This window comes from Vulpes lagopus, chromosome 13 (assembly GCF_018345385.1).
Source record: "Vulpes lagopus strain Blue_001 chromosome 13, ASM1834538v1, whole genome shotgun sequence".
In the NCBI taxonomy this organism is placed as follows: Eukaryota; Metazoa; Chordata; class Mammalia; order Carnivora; family Canidae; genus Vulpes; species Vulpes lagopus.
This window is the reverse complement of record NC_054836.1, coordinates 37342090-37368054: the sequence shown is the minus strand read 5'-3', so window position 1 is coordinate 37368054 and position 25965 is coordinate 37342090.

Below are 25965 nucleotides of genomic sequence, written 5' to 3'. Positions count from 1 at the left end.
ACCAGCAATTACCCATACATTACACAGCACTGTTAAAATCCCAGAACTCAGGGGTAAGGCTGAAGCACCCCTCTGGACTTCAGAGACCAAGAAGGACCACATTAGAAGAGTAAGAGGAGTGACTACACTCTGCCACCTCTCCCCCAGGCAGTCATGGCACTGTATTTAGAAGGTACCCCCCAAGGGCCGTGGTTTCTCCAGTGGGAAAAAAGGGAATCCACACAGTTTATAGGATGCTTCCCAGGAAGCCCACTTGGGTCATACCTCATGGGAATCACTAGAGACATCTGCAAGCTTGACCACTGGAGATTAGATAAAGATGGAGAGGGGAACCAGCACTTAAATCTTAACAGATCATATTCCTGCTTGTAGCAGTGCCCAAGCAGAGATCGCGCCCAGTGGCTCTGGTCATCTGCAGAGCTGAGCTGGTAGCTTCATCTGGTAAGAGAGCTCAGTTGGCAGTCTTGCCTGATTTTGGTCCCCAGAAAATAAGCTGTACCAACCATGGAGCTCATTTTTTGGCCCCACTTGGGCAGAGAAGTAAATTCACAGCCCTGTCCAACTGAGTATAGCCTGCCACCCTGCCCAAACATTAAGCCTTGCCAGAGAACCTGGGCAGCCACAGAGCCTATCCCACAGCCCTATTTGAGCAGGGAGCCAAGCCAGCAGCCCTGTCCAACTGTTAAGTAGAGCCTCCAGCACTACATTACCAGCGAGCCTGAACACTGATCCTGGGCCGTTTTGGAGGCCAGAACTATACCACCCAGCCATGGAGTCCACTGTACAGTGCTACTCAATTGCTAAACATGACCTGTGGCCTTGCCCAGGAAGAAAGCCAAATCCGCACAGAGTATAGCCTGCAGCTTCACCCAACCTGAGAACCCAAACAATGACCCTGCCCAGCCACTCAGCATAATCTCTAACCCCACCCACCTGTGGGATACAGCTGGAAGCCCCATCCAACAAGAGAATCCAGACCATGGTCTAGACTAAAAGTAGAGCACAACCAGTAGCCTACCTGACTATGAAACCCAGCCTGCAGTCCTGCCAACTTTAGAGCACAACCAGATGCTTTGAAGCTTGATCACAGAGCACAGCCAGATGCTCTAACTGGGAAGCCAAGCCTTCATCCTTGCCTAAACATTGGTCAAGCCAGTGGCACCATCTAGTCAGGGAGCACAGCCTGAGACCCCATCTAACCAGGAAAGATTGCAGAGCATAGCCCATAGCCTGGTCAAATCACAGTGGCACTACCCTACCAAAGAATAAACCTGTGACCTCACCGAACCAGAGGTGATTGCAGAGCCCAAATCTTTGCCCTGCATTACTGCAGAACATGCTCAGCAGCCCCACCTGATCAGGAAGCCCAACTGGAAGCACCGCATGAACATGAAGCCCAGCAAATAGACCATCCAATTACACAGGCAAATCAAGAAATGTGAAATCATGTGAAACACCACACTGATAAAATAAAAAATAAAGATCACATGATGATCTCAAGACAGAAAAAGCATTTGAAAACTTCGTGATAAAAATGCTCAACAAATTGAGTATAGAAGAAACATATCTCAACATAAAAGGTATTATGGTAAAAGGTTTGAAAATTTCCCTCTATGATTAGGAACAAAACAAGGGAGCCCACCTCACCATTCCTACCCAATATAGCCCTAGAAGTCCTAGCCAGAGAAGTCAGGCAAGAAAAAGAAATAAAAGACAATCAGATTGGAAGGAAGAAGTAAACTGTCTCTGTTTACAGGTGACATAATCTTATACACAGAAAATCTAAAGGACTCCAGTGGAAACCTGTTAGCACTAATAAACAAATTCAGTAAAGTTGCAAGATAGGAAATCAACATGCAGAAATCAGTTTCATTTCTATGCACTAAAAACAAAACATTTGAAAATAAATTATTCCATTTACAATAGCATGAAAAACAATAGAATACTAAGCAATAAATTTAACCAAGATGGTGAAAGATCTAGACCCTGAAAATTGTAAGACATTAAATTAAATTGAATAGAACACAAATAAATGGAAAGATATCTCATGTTCATGGATTAGAAGAATTAATATTGTTAAAATGTCCATAATACCCAAAGCCATCTATAGAGTCAATGCAACCTCTGTCTAGATTCAAATGGCATTTTTCACACAAATAGAAAAAACAATCTTAAAATTCATATGGAACTACAAAAGACCCTGAATAGCAAAAGCAATCCTAAGAAAGAAAAACAAAGTTGGAGGCATCACACTTCCTGATTTCAAACTATATTACAAGTTATAGTAAGCAAAACAGTATGGTACTGGCACAAAAACAGACACATAGACTAATGGAACTAAATTAAGAGCCCAGAAATAAATCCATGTATATACAGTCAACTAAAATTTGACAAGGGAGCCAACAGTACTCAATGGAGAAAAAGCAGTCTCTTTAATAAGTGCTGTTGGGAAAACATTTTGCAAATTTTTCATGTGCAAAAGAACAAAATTGGATACCTATCTTACACCATTCACTAAAATTAACTTGAAGTAGATACTTAAATGTAAGACTTGAAACCATAAAAATCCCAGAAGAAAACATATAGGAATAGCTTGTTGACATTAGTCTTGACAATAATTTTTTTGATATCACACCAAAAGCATGAGCAACAAAAGCAAACATAAACTAATAAGATTACATCTAACTAAAAAGCTTCTGCACAGCAAAAGTAATGATCAAGAAAATGAAAAGGCAACCTACAGAATGGGAAAAAATATTTGCAAACCACATATCTGATAAAGAGTTAATATCCAAGATAAATAAGGAACTCATACAGCTAACTATCAAATAAATTAAAAATCTGATTACGAGACACCTGAGTGGCTCAGCCATTGAGTGTCTGTCTTTGGCTCAGGGTGTGATCCTGGGGTCCTTGGATCGAGTCTTGCATCCGGCTCCCCGTGGGAAGCCTGCTTCTCCCTCTGCCTATGTCTCTGCCTCTCTATGTCTCTCATGAATAAATAAATAAAATCTTTAAAAAAATAAAAAACTTTAATAAATAAAATAAATAAAAATCATTAAAAAAAGGGAAAAGAGGGGCACCTGGGTGGTGTAGTCGGTTGAGTGTCTGACACCTGGTTTCAGCTCAAGTTGTGATCTCAAGGTCATGGGATCAGGGACACCTGGGTGGCTCAGCAGTTAAGCATCTGCCTTCAGCTCAGGGCATGATCCTAGAGTCCCAGGATCCAATGGAGTCACACATCGGGCTCCCTGCATGGAGCCTGCTTCTCCCTCTGCCTGTGTCTCTGCCTCTCTCTCTCTCTCTCTCTCTCTCTCTCTCTCTCTGTCTATCATGAATAAATAAATAAATAAATCTTTAAAAAAATTTTTAAAAAAAGATCAAGGTCATGGGATCAGGTCCCATATCAGGCTCTGCCCTCAGCAGGGAATCTGCCTCAGATTGTCTCTCCCTTTCCCTCTGCCTCTCCCACTCTTGCTCTCTCTCTCTAAAGTAAATAAGTAAATATTTTTTAAAAATAGACAAAAGACCTGAATAGACATTTTTCCAAAGAAGATATTCAAATGGACAACAGGTACACGAAAAGGTGCTCAACATCACTATATATTAAAGAAATGCAAATCAAAGCCGCAATGAGGTATCTTTTCATTTCGGTTACAGTACCTATCATAAAAAAAAAAAAGAAAAAGGTAAGAGCTGTCAAGGTCGTGGAGAAAAGAGAACCCTTGTACACTGTTGGTGGGAATGTAATTTTATAAGGCCCATGTGGAAAATAGTATGGACATTCCCTTAAAAAAATTAAAAGTGGAAGTATTATATAATCCAACAATTCCACATCCAGAATATCTCCAAAGGAAGTGAAATATCTCTCTTCAAGAGGTATCTACACTCCTATGTTCACTGCAGCATTATTTACAATAGCCAAGACATGGTAACAACATAGGTGTCTATCAACAGATCAACAGATAAAGAAAATGTGGCATATATATACAATGGAGTATAATTGAGCCATAAAAAAGGGAAACCTTGCCATTTGCAGGAAGATGAACCTGAAGGACATTATGCTAAGTGAAATGAATCATACATAGAAAGATAAGTACTGTATCATCTCATATGTGAAATCAAAAAAAAAAAAAAATCAAACTCTTAGAAATGAAAGTAGACTGGCAGTTGCCAAAGGCAGGGGGTGAGAGTTGAGTGGAAGAAATAGATAAAGGTATTCAAAAGGTATAAACTTTCAGTTATAAATAAATTCTGGGGATGTAATGTACAGTATGGTGACCATTGTTAACAATAGTGTTTTCTATATTTGAAATTTAGGATAGTATATCTTAAGTGTTTTCACACAAAACTATTATGAAGTGATGAATGTGTTAACTAACCTTATATGGTAATCACTTCATTGTTTATATATATATCAAATAATTATGTTGTATACTTTACATTTATACAATGTTATATGTCAATTATCTTAATATCTTAATAAAGCTGCGGAGAAAATAAACCATGACTCAGATTCCATAGGTTCCATAACTTTTGCAACTCTTCTTCTAACCTCCTATGACACATGACAGATTTGCTGATAATGAACTGTATGACCTCTGATAACTGCAGTTTTTTAACTCTAGTGATTTCTTCAGTCTTCTGTGAGGTCTTTACTTGTGTAAAATTTCTAACCCACCTTGCAAGCAGCTGCCTCACTTTTGAACACTTAAGGACTAGTCAGTTGAGGGAAGTTGAGTTGTAGTGTCCCTGAAAATTATAAACTGAGCTTAACTTCAATTTTTGAGAAGAAACAAGAACAAATCATCCAACATTCAACTGGCAAGCACCTAGAAGATCCATTCTCACAGTCATTGTTCTAATCACATTCTAGCACCTTATTATGGATGTCTTGGTGCTGACATATGAGATAAAATATGACTGAAGGTATCAGCTCTGAATCTACCCTTCTGCAAATTGGAGGTTGAATTGCAAGTCTCACCTCTGAAGGACAAAATGAAGATTAACAAGGCCCTCATGTCTCAGAGTAAAATGACAGTGAAACGGAAGAAAATAGCTTAACAGACTCTTGTCACATACAAAAGAAAATCCTTTTCAAAAATTTTCCATAAGTCTAGGTCTGAATTAGGTAAGCACTAAAGTATACAAGACTTGGAATTCTTGGGCAATTATCTAAATATCCCATGGCTATTTCCATCTCAGTAAATGGTAATATATTTTCCTCAAGGTCTTTTGTTATATTACTTTCTCATTTCTTAATTTGTGTTTCTTTATGATTAGATATTACTAAGACTATTTCATTTTACTATATAGTGCTAAATTTCAGGGCTCAGCACCATAACTGCCCTGCAAACATCCTACCTGCCTTGCCTCGTAGGCTCTAAGATTATTTCATATCTATTCTGTTTCCTCATATCATCAAAACCCTTCCCCATCTCATCCTCAGTTAATGATATAATTTAACAGAAAAAATAGATACAAAAATCTGACCAAATCTACTTCATCTTGCCACCCCAAACTCCATCAACTTACTTACCTACATTTATTTTTTTTATTGTGGTAAAATATACACAAAATTTACCATTTTAACAATTTTTAAATGAAGAGTTCAGTGGTATTAAGTACATTCACACTGTTGTGTAACCATCACTATCACCACCTGCAGAACTTTTTTGCATCTATATTTATTTTTTAAAGGAAATAATAATAGCTAGCTTTAATTGACTACTCGCTATTTGCCAAGCACTGCTCTGAACAATTTATACACATGCACTCATTTAATCACCACAAATCCTACTCCATGAGGTATTATCTTCTGCATTATACAGAGCTAAAATTAAGGCACAAGTAAGTTCAATAATAGTCTGAAGGCACAAGGCAAATATTGTTATAGTCACATATTCTCCCTTTCCTCTTGTAATAGTGGATAAATTGTCTACTCCCATCCAAGGTGACCTTTCTACCTGTGTCCTAGGTCCCATCACTTCCTCAGGGACTTCACTCTAGCCATTGTCTTTTTGCCCTTCTACACCAACAGTGTCTTCCTCCCTACTATATCTTTCCTGTTGGCATACACATAAATAGGCCTATCATCATCCATCTCTAACAACAAAAGAGAAATCCTCCCTTGATTCCACACCCTCCTCCAGCTACTGCTCTGGTTTTTCTGATAATTTTCACAGTCAAAATCCTTAGAAAAGTTGCCTCTACTTGTCTTCACTTCCTCTTATTCCATTCTTTTCTTAACCCACTTCGATTCTGGTTTTCTGCACTGACATAGTATAGCCTGATTTAAATTCCATTACTGATTTCTTTTATGCTTTTCTTTTTTTAAGATTTTATTTATTTATTCATAAGAGACATAGGGAGAGGGAGGCAGAGACATAGGCAGAGGGAGAAGCAGGCTTCATGCAGGAAGCCCGATGTGGGACTCAATCCCTGGACTCCAGGATCACACCCTGAGCCGAAGGCAGATGCTCAACCGCTGAGCCACCCAGGCATCCCTCTTTTATGCTTTTCAAAAACATTCCTAAACCTATACTTACCTAGATATTAAAGATCAAAACTCAAACAATTTTCTGTTTCCTACTATAGAAGACAAGGAACTGAGTCCTCTTTCTCTGCATTCTTTACAATTTCCAGGTCTTTATTCATTTAATTTGGGGTTTCAAATCCCATCATAATTGCTCTCTTTAATGTACTCTTTTATGACTTTTTAAGATTGTTACATTCAATCTTGCAACCATATTCACACTAGTTAACACACCTATTTCCACATATTTGGTAAGTGTCGGTGCTCTCCATTATATCTTTTTTTCTACTAGCACTCCTCACAATTTAATATGGGTTCATGTCTCATTGAACTGATAGGTGCATAAATATATCTTTCAGGAAGAATACCTAAATATTATATTTTATAAAAATCTTAACGATACAGAAATACCATTCTATTGCTTTCACACACAAATGTCAGTGGGCTTAGAATTTCTGTGTCACAACCTGATTTTTCCTGACAAATTCTGTAGAACAGCAAATCTCAGTGTTTGGCTATGTAATGCTACTCCCAGATTTGATCAGTCTAGGAGGAGGTTTACTCATCTGTGATTTGCATAAAGCTCAAAAGCAATTCTGATGAGAAGATAGTGGTAAGAAGCATTGTCATAGGCATTCCTCCAGTTTTTCTGGTGTTCTGGATTGCCAAAAACTTAAAAAACAACCTGAAATTCTTTCTTTCTTAGGTAATTTGTTTTCTCTTCTTGCATGCCTGTATTTAACTCTAAACTCTACCACTGAGTATTGCAGCTGTATGATGAGGATGAGATTATGCAACTTCTCAGAGCCTCAGCTTTATCATCTATTGCTAAATAAAGTTGTCTGTGTCTTACATTACTCTTATAGAGAATGATAGGGTTTAGTGTCAAACACATAATAAAGGATCAGTAACGTTTTTGCTTACCCTTGGAATGTACAAGTTTGACCAGGATATATTCAATGATGGATCTCTCTCTCTCTCTCTCTCTCTCTCTTTTAAGATTTATTTATTTATTTATTTTTAGATAGCATGAGTAGGAAGGGCAGAAGAAGAGGAGAGAGAATCTCAAGCAGACTCCACGCTTAGCATGGAATTTGAGGCAGGGCTCTATCTCAAAACCCTGAGATCATGACCTGAGTGGAAACCAAGACTAGGTCAGTTGCTTAACCAATGGCACACCCAGTGCCCCAATGGATCTTTTAATCTTACCTGGCAAGAACTTTCACATTAAGTTCAGATTTAGTTTTTTGTTTATTATTTGTATAGATAAGGAGTTTTCTTCTATTACACTTACATTACAAATCAATCCTATCTTAATCATGCATCCTCCTCCAACAATATTTATCACTCATGGTTTAGATTTTTGTAATCCCTCTCTCGTATCTTCCATCTCACATAATTTTCAAGTTTTCATCATGTATTCTAGGAGTGCCTTCTCAATTTTATTCTCTACCTCAGTGGTTTTCAGTGTTCTACAGAAACTTCAGTGAAAGTTCTAGAGAAGCCCTTTAAGATCCACTATTTGGGTCAAGGATGACAGTGTAATAAATGGAGCTCTGGGAACCTATCTGCACTTCAACCAGAAACTCATTCATTACCTTTATATGGTGAAAGTCTACATATGGCTTCATTAAAGAAAGAGACTGATGGTTTTTAAAAAACATTTAAAGCCATTGTTATACATTACTTATTCAATATTCTTTACTAGTGAATTTGTTCTTTCATGCTTTCAGTATGGATTTTTATTCAACGGCTATGTTTTTTATTTCACTATGCCCCTTCCTAAAGCTTTCTTCTTCAAAGAGGTGATATCCTCTTACATATTAATAAAAATAATCAAAAATATTTTCTAAAATTTTTTTCTAGTTCTCACAGTGAATCAAATTAATTTGTATTTTACATTTTTCTTCTATGTCTTTAAAACATTATCTCTCTTCTTTGGTGCTTATCTTTTAGTTGCTTGTTACCATTAACCAGGAGGACCCATCCTAACCCCATGTTGGAGAATAGACAATGCAGGTGTGCTCTCCCTAATGTATGTGCTATCTCTTCTAGAGCTGGGGAATCATACACCAAATATAAAGCCAACAGCAAGTTGATATGCACAGCTCTGAGCCCAGTTTTTCACAGGTCAGTCAACCAGGATCCTTTATCAAACCAAATAGGACCATCCCCATTATTTCCCTAGCCATGAGGGGGCGGGAAATGTAGTTCCCAGGGAAACTGAAGACATCTGTGAACTAGTCCTTTTTAAGGAGAAAATTAATGAAAGGAAGAGTTAGACCTTTTAACATTTCCACATCTCAGAGTTCTCAATATGCATCTCTGAAGGATGTGATGCTCCATCTTCCATTCCCCTTCATCACCAGCCACATTATATCTGTAAACTTGTAGGCTCAGAACAAAAGCTGATACTAATCATGCAGACATCATACCTTCCTATTTTATGATTCTGTTTTAATGCATGCTTTATATGCTGGCTGGATATAAAGCATTGTCATATGTGACCCATCCATAAAACTCCAAGTTATTTTCCAAACTTCTGCTCAGTGCTCCCCTCCTCTGTGAAGACTTTCCTGAATAACCTCTCATCCAGACAAAATTAATATGTACTACTCCTCTCCATGTACATAATTCTACTCTATTTTTAATTAATTAATTTAAACATGTCTCCCCTACTAGATTGTCCCTGGAGGTTAGGACTCCATACCTAGCAAAGTGTCTCATCAATAGTAGATGATCAGTAAAAGACTATGGTACAGAGACACATTCCAGCCATCTCTAGACCCTAACTCTCTAGGCTTCTAGAGCTTTTGTGGGGGGTGACCAGGGTGGTTACCTCCAAATAATACCTGGGAATGTTGCTTTAATACTGGAGCAGACATTCTAGAAGTAGTATGACTGGGGTTTCTTAATCTAGAACCACACCAAAGGAAGTGGTAGAAATTTCTCCTGGATAATGAGATATGGTATGTTATCATCCTTAATTTTGAGAGTAATTATAGATTAAATCAGGAATAACTTGAGAGAAGAGACTGTACTGAATATCTATATCTCTAAAAACTGTCATAGGAGCATAGATTTCATTGAATTAAATAATTACATAAACCATATTTTCACAGGTGTTTAATGGATATTTGGGGAAAGTCTGGTCAGGATGAGTAAGATTGCAACAATTCTTTTTTAAAACTGCATTTCAGGAAGAAGAGCTAGTATTAGTAAAAGTAAGTGCAAAGACGTACAGAGACTACTTTCAAATACAAAGCCATTTAAAACTTCCAGCACTATTAAAAAAAATAATAAGAAAGAAAAAAAAACCTCTAGCATTATTGAATGAACTGCTCAGAACTAGAAACAAAAATATGAGTGCTTTTGTTATTATTGTTATCACCTGCATTAAAAAATATTCCATCCATAAACTAAATGCCCTTGGCAGTAATTCTTGACTATCTAGTTAATTATTTCCAACAGAGAAAAGACCAGACATATTTAATCTTCTCTTACACAAAATTGCCAATAAATTGAACTTTCCTGATAGGCAATCTATCACAATAAGGCAGATTTTACCATGTGTAATAGGATCAAATTTATCCTAATCAAGAGCCATTTTATATATCATTAATGTTCTTTATAATTTTTGAGCTTATAAATTTATGCTATTAAGGTGGACTAGATGCTCTTAATTTGTCCATGTAAGACAAATAACAAAAAATATTTTTCAGTGTTTATTAGTGTAAAGACACAGTGTTTCTTAAAATGTGTCTTTCTTGGTCTACTGGCTGAATCTAGCCCCGGTAAGTTTTCTTATTAGAGTTAACTCAGTCTGGCTTCTGTTTTGAGACAATATTTAAGGTCTCACAATATGTGGGTTCTAATCCTTAATACAACCAGTTGATATATGGAATTCCTCTACTCAGATTCCCTCTGAGCCCTCATGTTAGCTCTTATATACAACTTTTCCACCTTCTTGGAGAATGCTAGTGAAAGAATTTCACGATTCTCTGAGGTTTCCTCTCATTCTCCAATTCCCATCGGCTGAGGAGGACATATCTGGTTTGTGGAAGAAGGACAAATATCACTGCTCATGATTTGCTTCCCTCCTACCATGCAGAAGTAGACCAGGAAAAACTCTTCAACTGCCCCACCTGCAAGTGGGAAGCTGTGTTAGAGTTTTCAAGAGAACAAAACCAATAGGAGAATAATTGATTGACTCATTGATTGATTGGTGAGATATATATGTGTGTATATATATGTATATACGTGTATATACATATATATATAAAATAAAGAGGTTCATAATAAGGAATTGCCTCACACAATTGTGGAAGCTGAGAAGGAAGTCTCAAGATCTATAGTCAGCAAGTGAAGATTCAGGAGAGTCAACAGTACAGTTCTGAGTGTGAAGGCTTGAGAACAAGAAGAGCTAATGTTATTTTAACAGAAATAATTCTTTTTTTACTCAGCCTTTTATTCTATTCAGGCCTTCAATGGATTGAATGGGAGCCAAGCACATTAGAGATGGCAATCTGCTTTATTCAGCCTAATGATTCAAATATTAATCTCATATAAAAACACCCTCACAGACACACCCAGAATAATGTTTGACCAAATATCTGGGCACCCCATGCCCAGTCAAGTTGACATTTAAAATTAGCCATCACAAAGGTTAAGTCAGTTCAGTTTAGAGGGAGTACTTCCAGTACAAACCACCTTCTCTAATCCTCTTTCCTAGTGAATCCCAAATTAGAGTAATATGGCTGACACTCCACTTTTATCAGGACATGAGAACTATGTCTATAAATTTATTCAAAACCCATAGTGGAGGAAGATTTTCTTAATTATCAAGTTTCCACAAGCAGTCTTATATGATAGTTATTGACATTTATTTTTCCTAATTTCCTAATTTCCTAAAAGTAGGTCCTTATTTCTTGCTTTTTTTTTTAAGATTTATTTTATTTGTTATTTTGGAGAGAGATTGAGAGTGCACAGGGCAGGAGGGGCAAAGGCAGAAGGAGAGAGAGAATCTCAAGCAGACTCCATGCTGAGCGTGGAGCCTGATGCAGGGCTCCATCTCACAACCCCAAAATTCTGACCTGAGCCAAAATCAAGAGTCAGGTGCTTAACTAACTGAGCCACCCCGGTGCCTTTCCTTCCATCCTACTTTCTAACTGGAAGGCTCAAAAGAGTTCACCCTATTTGTTCTGACTTTTTGTTGGTTTCCAGCCCAGTTTGGAATTTGTCCACTCCTCTGTAGCCCAGTTTGAATCCACTACACTTTATGCAGTGTTTGGAGATAAAGAATGAAAGAAATGAAATGTCCATCTACAGGTGTTCCATCAGTCATCATATTGCTTTCTAAACCTGAGAGTGTAACAAGAGACAATGGACTTCCATTTGGTAATTTTCTGCACTAAAATGAGTAGTACCACAACATATCTCTTTGGCTTTAAAGACTGACTATATCCCCCTTTCTATTAAAACTTTTTTTAAAATTAGAAGAATTGATGTTATGTAATTAAAAAGTTCACATAATCTATTAAACATTCTCATCAAAAGTTTTTAACCTGAATCTATTAGTTAAGCCTCTAGACTTAAGTGCCAGTTTGTAGGAAGTAACAAAAACACAAGGAACAAGTTAAATGTCCCATGAGGAATCTATATGACAAATCAAGAATTTACAAAACAATGATGCTGAACTCTTAAAAAAGAAAATACTAATAAGGTATAACAACCAAATGCAATAATTGAATTTAGCCTAGAACCTGGTTTGAAAAAGATTACAAAGAATTTGTAGGTTCTTTCATATGCTACATTTTGGGAATGGTGGAAATCTGAATATGAACGAACTATAGCTTACATGATACTATAAAATTAGTGTTAACCTCCTAAGATAATTTTAAAGAGAAAAAATATTTTTTTGAAATTTTAAAGTGACAATTTATTGTTATCTTTTGTTCAATAATGGTACTTGTAATTTTTTTCATTTTTACCATGTTTATTTTATTTTATTTTTATTTTTATTGGAGTTCAATATGCCAACATATAGCATAACACCCAGTGCTCATCCCACCAAGTACCCCCCTCAGTATCCATCACCCAGTCACCCCAACCCCCTGCCCACCTCCCCTTCCACTACCCCTTGTTCATTTCCCAGAGTTAGGTGTCTCTCATGTTGTGTCACCCTCACTGATGAGGTGAAAATGATATTTTCACTCATTTTCTAAAGAGAAAAATTATTAATCTTAAGCAAAATATGCAAAAATATTTAGGGATGAAGTGTCACAATGTTTACAAATTACATTCAAGTTATACACTCAAAAAATATATATAAAGCAAATATGGTAAAATGTTAGTAATTACTGAATCTACATTCAGGGTCTATGGGTGTTCACCATACCATCACTATTCTTTAAACTTCTGTACATTTGAATTATTTTGTAAGAAAAATGTTGAAAAAATACTTAGAAGGGGCCCAGTTCTTTCTGAATGTTCTGGCCACCTACATACTAAATTGAGACAAAACAGTTCAGCAGGGTGGTAAGTAGTAATGATACAAATATGTGGAGCTTCCACACTAGAGCCTTGGTGATACTTCACACAGGGAGCTCACTGCCCTTTCTGTGGGATCCACTGCACACTGCTTCTATAGCCTTCCCAGCCCTAATGTGATCCTCCCCTACATACAAGAAGATGTTTGCATACCTGTGTCCTCAGGGAATCTCCAGTTCCCTCCTGGATACAGACTATCTCATTCATCTTTGATCCTTATACCTTAGTCCACAGAGATGTTCGATAAAGAGCTATCAGATGGATCAAAAAAAGTACTTCTCCTTTCCTCTAGTATCTTGATCTTGTTCTTTGACTTTCCAGCCTCCAGAACCATGAGAAATAAATGTTTCTTTTTAAGTCACCCTGCCTATGGTAGCCTGAACTAAGATAAAACCAATATTCTATTCAGATCATCACCTCAGTCTTAGTTTTTTAAACCATCTGGGAAAACTGAGAAGCAGAACATGAAAGCTGCTGGGAAATACTATCATCTATGTATTATTTTCCCACCACCTTTTAAACTAGACCATCATACCCATAAACCAATCCCAAAGTGGTACCTTCCAAAGTGCAGTCTATTGAAAATTACAGATTTTTTAGCCCCTTATTCAGTGATTCTGAATCAGCCCAAAGTGGGGCCTAGAAACTATTTTTCTCAACTTTTCCCAGGAATTCAGATGTGCACCCAGGTGTAAGGATTACTGTCCTAAATAGCAAACATTGGTTCTAGGTGACCACACATGCACCAACACGCACACACACAGAGTTTCCTTCTGATTTGATTATGCTTACTTTCTCCTCCCTGACCTAATAATATTCTCTTCCTGCCTGAATTTGGACCCAGTTGGTTTGGGTCACCCTCCTGCCTGCCCTGACTTGTTGGATGTTGGACACATCTATGCATTTGGTAGCTTTTCTCACTCCTCTATTCTTCCTCCAAGGCACTGGAAACTCCCCACTCTGCCTTCTTGGCCCTTTAGAGCAAAATGGATCCCAAATGCTCCTCTTCCACTCCAAAGAGAGGAAGGCATTCAAGCAGTCAACTAATGTCCTTAGCAAAACTCCAGTTCAAATCACAGGACTATAAGCAAGCCTGAAGGAGCAGGGGGAGAGACCTAACTTGTGCTGCCTCCTGTTACTTTCTATAAGGGCCAGGGCCAAGGGGCCCCTCCCACCACTCATGTAGTATGTAGTTTAGACATAATCTCTGATTTTTTTTCATTACACAGGTAATACATAAATGTAATCTCACTGTAAAATAACTTAAAATAATACCGATAGGCTAAAGCTACAACACCCCATTATGGGGTGTTGCCTCCCCATAAATAACTGATAAAAAAAATCAGTTTGGTGTACATTTTTCTATTTAGATATATTAAGTTAAATAAGTGGTTCTCAAGGCAGGAGAGGATTTTGCCCCCCAGGAGACATTAGGCAATATCTGAAGACATTTTTGGTTGTCACAAATGGGAAATGATAACAACATCCAGTGAGTAGAAGTCAGTGATACTGCTAAACATCCTGTAACGCACAAGACACTCTCCATAACAAAAATTACCTGGCCCAAAATGTAATAGTACCATGGTTAAGAAACCCTGAGTTAAACTATATGCCACTACCAATGTCTAAACAATTCTGATCTTCAAGAAGGCAATTTTATATGGTACATTCTAATAAAAATATATTTTTAGAGAAAAAATATATAATATATACACTATTATCTTATATATGTTACATATAACATTTATATATTAAAATTATATATTATGTATTTAAAATTATGTATTATATATTTAAATTATATATTATATGTATATAAATAAAACATATTATATATAAATTTTTTTTTAGAGAGAGTGTGCAAATTGGGTAGTGGGGGATTGCAGAGGGAGATGGAGACAGAGAGTCTCAAGCAGACTCCACACTGAGTGCAGAGCCTGACATGGGGCTCAGTCTCACAATCCTTAGATCATGACCTAAGCCAAAATCAATAGTGGGATGCTTAACCACCTGAGTCACTCAGGTGCCCCTTGTTTGTGGCTGTTTTACATAAGTGCATTAGACCATATGTCTTCCTATACAACTTTCTTTTTTCCTTTAACAATATGCCCAGGAGATTCTCCATGCCAGGAACCAGAGCTCTGTCTGATTCTTTTCCACCTGCTCATTGCTGAGAAGTCTCCTTGTGGGCCTTTTACCAGCACTTTTCAGAGGAACGTGGCTATTTCCAGTTCCTCACTGTTATAAACCATGCTACCATGAGCACCCTGACCCATTCCCTTCTCCTCACTCTGGTTAGGTCTCAGGCAGAGCTACGGATGAGGGACACAGAGGACCAGAGAGGAAGGGGCTTGCCCCCAAGGGAGGGCAAGGAGTCTGCTTCCTCCCTTGGCCCTCTTTAAGCCTAGTAGCCATCAACTGTAGTTGCCTGTTTCCCCTCATGGCAGTAACCATTTCATGCCACAAGCATTTACAATAGAGCAAAATAGAGCAAACAGTCTGAAACCTGTTTTAAGTACTTCCCACCTCGCTATTCTCATGGGGTCGGGAAAGGGCCCAGGAAGCGATTTACACCACTTGCCTGCCTTCCAGGCCTTCTCCAAGCTGCTGGGAGTTTCTGTTACACCTCTTTGAAACCTACTCAGATGTCAACACATCACTCAGCAAAACAACCACACACACACATTTTATAAGCATCCAGTATCAATACATCCAAAGAACCAGAGCCAGAAGAAATCTTTGCTTTTCCACACATGACTTAAGGGCATTAATTATCATGGAAAACTACATGCAGACTGTTCAGAGACAAAAAAGACACCCCCTCCCCACGTGTTCCAAGAGAATAGCATATTGTCATCTGAAAGAGTAATTTATTTCCACATAATTGGCTCTATAAAGGGCATCTTCGGTGTCTAATTCCCTAAATAACTCAAGGCCTACTGTTGCTAGTTCTGACCCCACAGGGGAAGGAGAGCTGTAATTAATTGACTCATTTTTGATTAATGCATTCCAGCTTTCCTTTACTGCCACTCTTCTAGGAGAAAATTGGCCAGCCCTGTGACTCCATTTCCAAGGACCGAATTCATTTAAAATAAACAAAAAATCTGGATGATAAGCAAGAAGTTGGTTGTTCATGGGATACCCCTGGAGGCTGCACTTTTCCTGTGTGTCCTACATCTCAGAAGATTAAGGGACTTTGCTTGGCTCTCAGCACTAAGATCTTTAACACACAGTAGTAGAGGCCTGCTTTTGTGTTTATTTATTTTTAGTTCCCTGGTTTATTTAACAACTGTGGTACCTAAAAGAGATAGGAAGGGAAGAAGGGAGGGGGAAAAGAGAAAGAAAAGAAAATGCCAAAAAGCATTTTAAGTGGCCTCACCTCTTCACATAGTATAAAGGCTACCTATTTTGGATCACATCTAAACAATGTATTTTTATAAGCAGATTATGATGAAGCACAAACTGAAAACTTTTTTGGGGGGTGGGGGTTATTTGTAAACATCCTATTGTGTCCTTTTAATACCTTTTGTTTGAGCTCAGATTCATGGAAAAGAGTAACTCAATGACTTGCAAATCCGAACAGTTCTTTAATCATCCAATACCATTTTTTTAAAGCAAGACTAGATGCTAGGTGCTCCCTCATTTTCCTCTTACCCCTATTTCTCAATCAAAATCTGATTGTCCTAGGTGTTCTATTCTCTGTCTTGCTAGACAATTCCATTCATATTTAGATAACTGCACTGCCCACAACTCCAATGGGTAAATTATATTCACCAGTTCCAAGTTTTATTATTCCAAGGCATGATATATTGGGGTCTTTAATAGGCACCCTGATAAATCCTCTATTGCCCTATTATTCTGTTTCCAAAATCATCATTCTATTCCCCTCTCAACCCTTTTTCAGGTCTATGATGACTGGATTGGACTTTCAGCTCTTACATATTTCCTTATACACCTTGGACAATCCCATTGTAATCTCAAGATCTCCAAAAGCAACAGATGGTGTTTTCAATGTAAAGATAATAGCAAGAGACTTTCAGGACCTCCTAAAATAATGACAATAAATACATACATACATACATACATACATACAACCTCCAAATAACTAGCATTTAAATGAGTAGTAGTTCATGTATCAGTTGATACCTATAGGAACCTAGTGAGAAAAAATGTCAATGGGGAGGTCATTCACATCCTGTTTCAAGAAGTTTACTTTGATGTATTTTTACATTTTATAGATGAGAAAATTGGGGATCAGAAGTAAATATCAACCTTCATGCAATCCTGTCAATAACACAAATTCTCACTGACCAGTAAATTTATAATTCTTTTTGTTGATACTGATTCAGGTTTGTTTGTTTTAGGATTTTATTTATTTATTCATGAGAGACACACACAGAGAGAGAGAGAGAAAGAGAGAGAGAGAGAGGCAGAGACACAGGCAAAGGGAGAAGCAGGCTCCATGCAGGGAGCCCGATGTGGGACTCGATCCTGGGATCCCAGGAACATGCCCTGGGCCGAAGGCAGGCACTAAACTGCTGAGCCACCCAGGAATACCTGATTCAGGCTTAAAAAAAAAAATGAAACATATTCAGCTTGAAGATTCAAGGACATAAATAAAGGAGTAAAGCAGGAATGGCATGTCCGTGCCTGGAAATTCCAAATTGATGATAATGCTCTGGAAAACCATACAACTGGTTTCAAGTCCTCTTGGGTACTTAACTTAGCAAAATCCTAACCTCTCATGGTTTTAAAGACCTGGATTCATAGCAGATGCCCCAAACCCTCAACATAGTAATTATCTCCTTATGGCTAAAGTTCATAAACTTGGGCTACATGTGAGGATCACTTGGGAAGTTTTTAACAAATACAAATGTCAAGTTCCCAAGAGATGCTGATTTAGGTAGTCTGAGGAAGGGCTGTGGCATCAATATTAATTAAAAACCTCTCAGATTATTCTCATAGCCAGCCAGGGCTGACCATGCCATGTCCACAGGCATCCTTGGTCTATAGCTGCCGTTATGGTCAGAAATGTTCCTACTCTCTCTTCTCTGACTCTCTTGGAGTCTATCCTCTCAAGTTACCTCTAATAATTCCCTCTATGAAGGCGTTCTAAAATTGCCTCCTCAAGATTCTTTCCAATTAATAAATATGAGCTTTTTCACAGGGAGCGGAGAACAGCAAGAGGACTGTGGACAAAGGCAAATTTTGCATTATTACTTATTATTGAAAATTTATTTAGCACCCACAACGTGCTGAAATAAAGGGTTTTGAGATTGCCTTATCTGGTTTTCAGCTGCTATGAGCACAGTTAGTCATGTGGTTTTATATCCCTCTATTTAACTGCCTGTGAAGTTAATAGGTAGATGCAATGCTGGAGTTGAGCTGGTTCAACTCTGAACTCAATATTCAGCTTCTAAAGAACTGAGAAGTTGTTGCCTCTAAGATTGCAAAAATCCAATTAAGTATCACTTTCCCCTGCTGCTAGATAGACTTAGACCCTGGAAGTAATGTTAACGATACCACATGAACATCCAGAACAATCACCATGCCTCTTTTACTGAAATCACACCCCAGCCAGCAATTAAACAGAAAGTGCAAGAATATTAATGCAGCCCTCTGGCTTTCAGTTGTCAGACAAAATACTATGAGAGGCAGGGGATGATGTGGGCCAAAAAATAATTTAAAAAGCAAAATGTGCCATTATTCTGTTTTCTTTTTCAAAGAGAAGGCATTCAAGGTCAGCAAAACAGATTACACAGATATTTTTCCAAAAGATATCCTTTGGGATCCATTGCCCCAACCTATGTGCCCTTCCATGCATTCTCCACTGTAATTAAGATATATGTGCTTTTCTGGGTTTCGAAGTTGCTGACAGACAGCTCAGCTGCCAACAAAGCGTGCATTGCCAAAGGCAGATGCTTAGTGTTAGATGGTGCCCCAGGCAATGCCAGAGTGTGCAACTACACCTGGGACCTAGTCAGACTACAAAGCATGGTGTTAAATTAAACAGTTTCAAGAAAAATAAAAAATGGCAGTTGATTTAGATCGCTGTTTTTTCCTTTAAAAGATATGGATGAAAGGGTATTCCCAAGACTGAGCAATTTCATCTGGTTCTTGGCACTTGCCCTACCAAGCCCTAATAGTCAAGCCTCCAAGCCTCCTCTGGGAACTCTTTCCTCCTCAGAGCGACTTAGGATGAGCCTGGTTCCATTTCTGTTCTCAAGCATGAGCCTGACTCCTCACATTGTGACTAAAGGAAAATAGAGTGCCTGTGATGGACTAAATTGTGTTCCCCTAAAATTAATATGTTGAAGTCCTAACATCCAGCATCTCAGAATGTGAGTGCCTTTGAAGATGGGGGCCTTTCAAGAAGTAATTACATTAAAATGAGGCCATTAGAGTGGACCCTAATCCAAGCTGACTGCTGTACTTATAAAAAGAGGAAATTTGGACACATTAAAGAGATGCCAGGGATACATGCATACAAAAAAAACCACATGAGGACACAGTAAAAAGACTTGGAAACCAAGGAGAGAGGCACTAGGAGAAACCAAACTTGCCAACACCTTGATCTTGGATGTCCAGTCTCCAGATTGTAAGAAAATAAATTTCTGTTGTTTAAGCCATCCACTTTGTGGTATTTTTGTTATGGCAGCCCTAGCAAACTAATATGCGGCCCCTGTATTATAATTAAACATTGTATTGATATACAAATCAGAGAGTACTAATCTTTCTGTTGTCGAAGAAGACTAACAAACTTTAAGAGTGTTCACTATTAGGAGAGCTGATATTCCTACAGTGATATCTTGAGCCACATTTGCTTATAAATATAAGGAATCTCAGCCAGGCTTGGAAAGTGTTCTTGGCTGTTTGCTAGACCTTGAAGGATCTGAACTCAATCACAAAAGTGACAGCTATTTCACAGTCCAGGGCAATGCTCCATTTGGGCTAGTGGGGGGCTAAGGAGGTATCTTATAATCCTTACCTATCAGTGGTTAAAAATGAGGTAAAGCCAATTATTTCTGAGAACTTTAAGGTAAATTACTCTCAGAGGAGTCCATTGTCATTCCTTGAACATAAGAAAAGCTGGGGGATTGAGCAGCAACAGCCCAGTGCTATGGAGGACTGGTCCCCAGGTCACAAATGACCAAGGGGCCTGAGAGAAGAAACTCTCAGAGACCTGTCACACATTCAGACTCTGCCTCCAGAAGGGGGTCCCCACCTTAGACCCTAAAGTCACTTCTGTAGTACTAACAGCTTCTTACAAAACTTTATTATTATATCATACTTATTACTCATTACTACCCAAACCTGTCTATATTTACCAACCAGAAAATATCTGCCAGTCAAATACAAGTTCTAGTGACCTCTGCTTCAGTGCTGGAGTTGGGATGAGGAGGTGGGGAAGGGAGTGGGGGTGACTTATATTAGCCTGAATGAGACACACACAGCAGAGTCATTACCATATTCAATCTCCCAAATATTGTCTCATCAGATTTGCACAAATTTTTCCTGACTTCCCAGAATGAACTTCTTTGGTGCTACAAATCACAAGACAAGTTCACAGCTGAGCCAACGTCTTGCCATTAACGGTCCCAACAGGGTCTCTTATATGAGCTACCTACTTTACCTGTCAAGTGACATCTTTTCAATTTAAACAACTTATACTGCTTAGAGTTTTCTACATTAAATTACATTAAAATATAAGCTGGCCTCATTTTGTTCTGCAATTTCTATCTATCCTCGTTTTTCCTTGGATTTCCATTATAATTTTAAATATTCTGGGATCCCTGGGTGGCGCAACGGTTTGGCGCCTGCCTTTGGCCCAGGGCGCGATCCTGGAGACCCGGGATCGAATCCCACATCAGGCTCCCGGTGCATGGAGCCTGCTTCTTCCTCAGCCTGTGTCTCTGCCTCTCTCTCTCTCTCTCTCTCTCTGTGACTATCATAAATAAATAAAAAAATAAATAAATAAATAAATAAATATTCTTTATTTTGATCAATCTTCAGTTTATTATCACTTTAATTTTCAGTTTCTGGACTCCGTTACTGGCTACTCCTTCGACAGGAGGAAAATTAACATTTGAATATATCAAAGAGGTCCTGTTTGAAGGATCCTTGAAGATCACTTTAAAAGGTCATTTTGTGTTGTGCATACACACACACACACACACACACACGTATACATGCCCCGTTTGCCAACTTTGAAGTTGGCTTCTCTGTATACAAGACTTCATTAAAGCAGAACCTTCTTGTATTATTTTCCTTGAGAAAGAATTGCTTTCTTTATCCTTCTTAGAAATTAGTTCTTCTGAGAACATTTAATTTGAGAAGGAAAGGCATCTAAATTCTTTGAAACACTTTTTTTCTGGTTTATAATTCCTTTTAGGTTCAAGTCCACTTTATTTACGTGTTGATTCTCCACTACTTTAGTTTCAACATTACTAGCATAGAATATGGTAGCAGCAAAGAGACCATTATCTTGGCAAACAGTCCCACGGACATCACCCATCTGATAGGATTTATTCTTATCTCACTTCCCAAGCATTCTGACAAATCCTTCTCAAAGTTGGTTGGCTTTCCTTAGCAGATATGCCCTCAGTTTCTAAGAATCTCTGTCCTTTTATCTCAACAAACCATCTTCCTTCCTAAACAAAGCTGCCTCATATAATATATACCTTGCATATATAATATATACCTTGTCAGTATAACTAGAAATATATATGTAAGCATTTTTTTTATTTCCTGACTTTCTTGTGTTAACAGAGGCAGCTATCCTATTTATCTGAAATATGCAAAATCTTCTGTTTTTATTAGACGTTTCCTAGTTGTGGTAATTCAGATAAATGTTAAGATTGATCTCACTTGAGCATTACAAAAAAACCCAGTGGGAGAAGTACTATTATGATCATTCTACATTAAGCGTACGAAGGCTCAAAAAAGGGAATTTACTTTCCCAGAGTAGTAAAGCCAGAATCTAAATCCAGGAAGTGGTACCAAAGCCTGCATTCTTTATTTCTGGTTTGAATATACGATTAGGGAGGGCAGGATGCTTAAGTGATCAGATGAACCAACTATTGATATAAGTTTAGAGATGGACCAAATACCCAATACAACAACCACTTAAGGCAAATGAAGGGAAGCAAGACTGGATGATAACTGGACAAAGAAACTGAAACTCAGTAACTGCATCATGCTATGTGAGGAAATATGCTGATAAAAAGGAGGTGATTACATCTGTTTGCTATCTATAAAAAGAAGTCAAAAAGAAAAACATCATCAGTGTGTGGCCACCATCATCTAGGGTAGACTGCTCAGGCCTAGATCCAGAGGTTTTAGGAACATTAGTATGGCAGGGAGATGCCTCCAGACCAGCCTGGGAGCATTTCACACCAGATCTGATCACCCTGACACCACTCCAAAGACGTGCAAGGCTACTCCAGGAGGAGAAAAATCTTCCTTAGGAAACCAAGGCCAGAAATTGTTAGATGAGTATTCCAGGGGCTATTAAAAGAATTTGGCATATGCTATCTCATTTAATCATCTCAACAACCCTAGGAAATGTTACTATCTCTAAATTGTGGTATACCTAGATCTAAGTTCACAAAGATAAGAAAGAAATGGTTTCAGTTCCATATTTGAAGTAAATATGCTGACTTTTTTGGGTTGGTTGGTTGCATGTGTGTGTATCTGTGGGCAGTGAAATGGAGAATCCCATGCCCCAAAGTCTTTTGAGAGAATCCTGCAATATCCAAGAAACACAGCCCAGAACTCCAAGCATGGTTCTATAGGGGATGAACATGAGACTCAGTCTCCAGAAGGAACCAGAAAAGTTTATGTTCCACAAATAAGAGACTTAATGGAAAGGCTGACCTGATTTGAATAGCCCTTGCTTGCATGGATCTAGAGCTTTCTCTAGATGATTTGAGAAGATTTAAAAATACTGAGATCTGCCCAACCACCCACCACCCCCTCCCACTCCAAGATCCTAACTTAATTGGTCCAAGGTGTAGCAGAGCATGGGGGATATTCTAAAGCTCTCCAGTGGCTCCAGAGTGCAGCCACAGGTGAGAAATATAAGAAGTCTATCAGATTCCTTCATCAAGGAAAAGATTGGCCTCTAGAAGCTGAGAGAATATACTCAGTAGGAAGGCACTGGTAGCTGGAAGGAGAGACTGGGATGGGGAATGTAGCTAAGTTGGTTAAGAATAAAAGATTCATAACCAAAGCTCTTATTTCCCTTCTTTCCAAAAATCTTGACAGGTATGGCAAGAAATACTAAGTAGAGATAGGATGTTCATTTACCAAACTGACAATGCTGTATTATACTACCCACTGAAATTGGTGAGAAAACAGTGGTGAGGGCCCTCTCATATACTACAGATTGAATTCAAACTCTATGGCCTTTAGGGAAGGAGACTCACCAGTATGTATCAAGGGCCTTAACAATGTCCATAGCCTTTATATATGCAAAGAAGAAAGGTATGGAAGGATATGTACCAAATTAACAGTGGTTTCTCTGGGTCATAGGATTTCAGGTGAATTTTATTTCTTTATGTTTTCCTAGATTTCTATGTCATCTGTCGTTTACACAATGAACACGTATTGCTTTGGGAAAAAAACAACAAAATATTAAAAATTGTTTTGTTAAAAGGTTCACATCTCGGACATGATTATTATACTTCTATATTTCCCACAATTTCTTCCCTACCACTCCATTTTTTCTTCTTTGGATTCATAAGTCATATGTCACCAGATATAATTGCACATTGTTCTCTGTAGAACTGAGCATGGAGCCTTGGTCTGTATTTCTCAAATACAAGATCTCTCAAACAGATTTAGGGGAATCCCCATTTCTCTCAAACAGATTTAGGGGAATCCCCATTTCTCTGTTCATATATACACATATGAAATAAGAAAAGAAAGAAAGAAACAAAGAAACAAAGAAACAGAGAAACAGAGAAAGAAAGCTGGCTCATTTCAAAATGTTTTGTTCAGTATGATTACCTCATCCCAAAGCCCAAAAGTTCACCAAGAACATGGACTCTTAAGTCAGAAGTCTTGGAATCCAAGAAGTGTCAACTTGAGCAAATTAATATTTCTGTGCCTCAGTTTCCAAAAATGTAAAGTGGAGTTGAGAAGAAACACTATCCTAGAGATAATGGTTTGCACTGAGTGTAGTGGGTTTCATCCAGCCCTTGTTCTGCCACTTGAGAGCTTCTACCTGGGACACACCTCAGCCTCCCTGAGCTTCAGATTCCTCATCCATAAAAAGTGTGATGATCATAATAAACCTACCTCTCACCTTGGTGTGAGCACCAACTGAGACAGTGTATGAAAACTCTAAAGGGCTATACAAATGTCACTAATTATTTTTTACAAGATTTTCTATTTCATTCTGTCAAATTTGATCCACCCAGCACCACCACCACCCCCACAATGACTGTATGGGAGCCAAGTACAGGGTTGTGCTGCTTACATTTTTTAGGAAAGCAAAGAGGCCCAGAGCCTTCGACTCCCCTCATCACTGTCAAAACAAAGAAGTAACTTTGGCAGCATTTCAACCCCATGATGTATGCTAAGCCCCAGGAATCTGGAAAGGCATGGCTATCCAGTCACACCCCTGAGGTGACTGCTGAACTTTGTGGATTTTAAATAGAAACCAACACAGTTCTTCCTAGATAAGCCATGCCACCATAGTAGGTAGGGATATAACTCTGCAGTACTTGAGATTTTTTAAATGTCACATTTCTACAGTTCTCTAAGTCAAATATAAACTGCTCTGAACATTCACCCCCCAAGCACTGGCAGGAATTTAATCTCTGTCATTATATCAATGGCCTACTCCCTTCTCTGGGATCGTACAAGATTCCCCAACTAAGAGGGCACCCAGTGCAAAGGTCATGGGCCCCAATCCAAGGTAGCTTCTGCTCCCTGAAACTGCAGTCAAGCCCTAGACATCCAGCTTTAAGGGGATTCTGTTCTGCATGGACTCAAGGAGACTCTTGTACCAGGTGAATGGAACATAAGACCACAGACTCAGCTTTGTAAACAAACTTTGTCATTTTCTTAAAATGGCTACGCAAGGAGGCAAGAAGATTAGGAGCCCTCACAGCCAGAGCTGGACAACCACCATACCCAGTTTCTTAACAGACCAAATTACAGACTTTCTCTTACATCCTGGTACCAATTTAATACCTGCAGAACAATAGCTTTGTGGCTGGCAGAGGGGGGTCTTGGCCACTTAAGTGAAAGGAAAGTGACATGATGCTCCAGGGAGGGGGAGAGGAGGCATCCTGTGGTTATACCTCAACAACCCACAAATGAGCTATTTGTAAGGGGTGCTGATACCATGGTTTGAAAGTGGAGACAGTGTTTGTCCAGTAAGACATTCAGGGTTCACCATTTTATTGAGATTAACATTTTCTCTGTCCATTTATGTAACATGAAGTATTGTCTATTTAGGGAGTTTGGAAAGCAAAAATCCTCTAAGGACTACTTCTTGACCAGAAACTTCATAATTAAGTTGTTTCAAAATGGAGTTTGAAGTTATGTGCTGGCTTCCTGTTCCCTGACTTGCTTTCCCATCAGTCATCTTCCCCAAGCAGCTACAAAGCAGACTGTGTTTTGTTTTGTTTTGTTTTGTTTTCTCAAATCAGACTGTTGCTCTCCTACTTAAAACCCACCACTGGCCTCCCATACAGTTAGAATAAAATCCAAATCTTTTCCATGAGGTCATCTCTTTTACCTGAGTTTAATTCCCTTTTGTTTTCTTTCCTCCATTCACTTTGCTCCATTCACTTTGCTCCAGATACTCCAATCCCCTTCCTGTTCCTACAATACCCAGGCATATGCTGTCTCAGGGCGTTTGGACTTGC